Genomic DNA, 839 nt, shown 5'->3' with positions numbered 1-839 from the left:
TATATATATATATATATATATATATATATATATATATTGCATTATTACATAGTATATTATATATAGAGCATATATATTTTACATGTATTCCACAAAACTCCAGAATGCAATTACTGTGGTTCTTTACTTTCCAGTTTTTACTTACAGAATGCTTTACTTTCCAGTTATTTTTTTGTTTTGTTTTTAGTTTAGTCTTATTTACCATTTTACTTTATCAAAAATTTCATTTTAAAAATTATTCACATAGCTTCCTTTCTTAAGGAAATAAGGTAAAAAGCGTGTTTGTTTCACTTATTCAACATGCTATTAATTTTCTTTTCTAGATGCGTAAGTAGTGAACATTTAGTTTATATAACATAAATATTCAATGAAATTCACAATTGACTGCTGTCAACGTTATTTGTAGATTTGTAGCGTTATATTCCCCTTCTTTCGAAATGACGTCGCTTTGAAACTAAACCGTGGTAACTCAAAAAAATAAGTTTTTCAGGAGAGCGATTTCTAACTTTCCGCGCCAATGCGATAACGATTTATCTAAACTCTAAATTAATTTTATGGAACTATGAAGATAACACTTTGTTTCTATAAAAGGGTGATTTTTTTTTTTACACAAAATGACCCAAATATCTCATTTTTCTACTTTTTTGAGTTACTACAGTTTAGATTCAAAGCAACGATGTGCCCTCAAGATTTTTTCCTACCTTCCAAGAAGCTTGTAGAAGTGTTTCTCCTTTACATTACCAATCACAAGGAGAAAGTAACATTACCTGCTGTTCCTTTTAAGCATTTCGTTATCGGGTAGGGAAAAGAATATCCAACTTAAATACTCCATACATTAT

The sequence above is a fragment of the Parasteatoda tepidariorum genome, chromosome 5, assembly GCF_043381705.1.
Source record: "Parasteatoda tepidariorum isolate YZ-2023 chromosome 5, CAS_Ptep_4.0, whole genome shotgun sequence".
Lineage (NCBI taxonomy): Eukaryota > Metazoa > Arthropoda > Arachnida > Araneae > Theridiidae > Parasteatoda > Parasteatoda tepidariorum.
The sequence above is the reverse complement of the archived record's forward strand: the minus strand, read 5'-3'. Positions refer to the sequence as shown.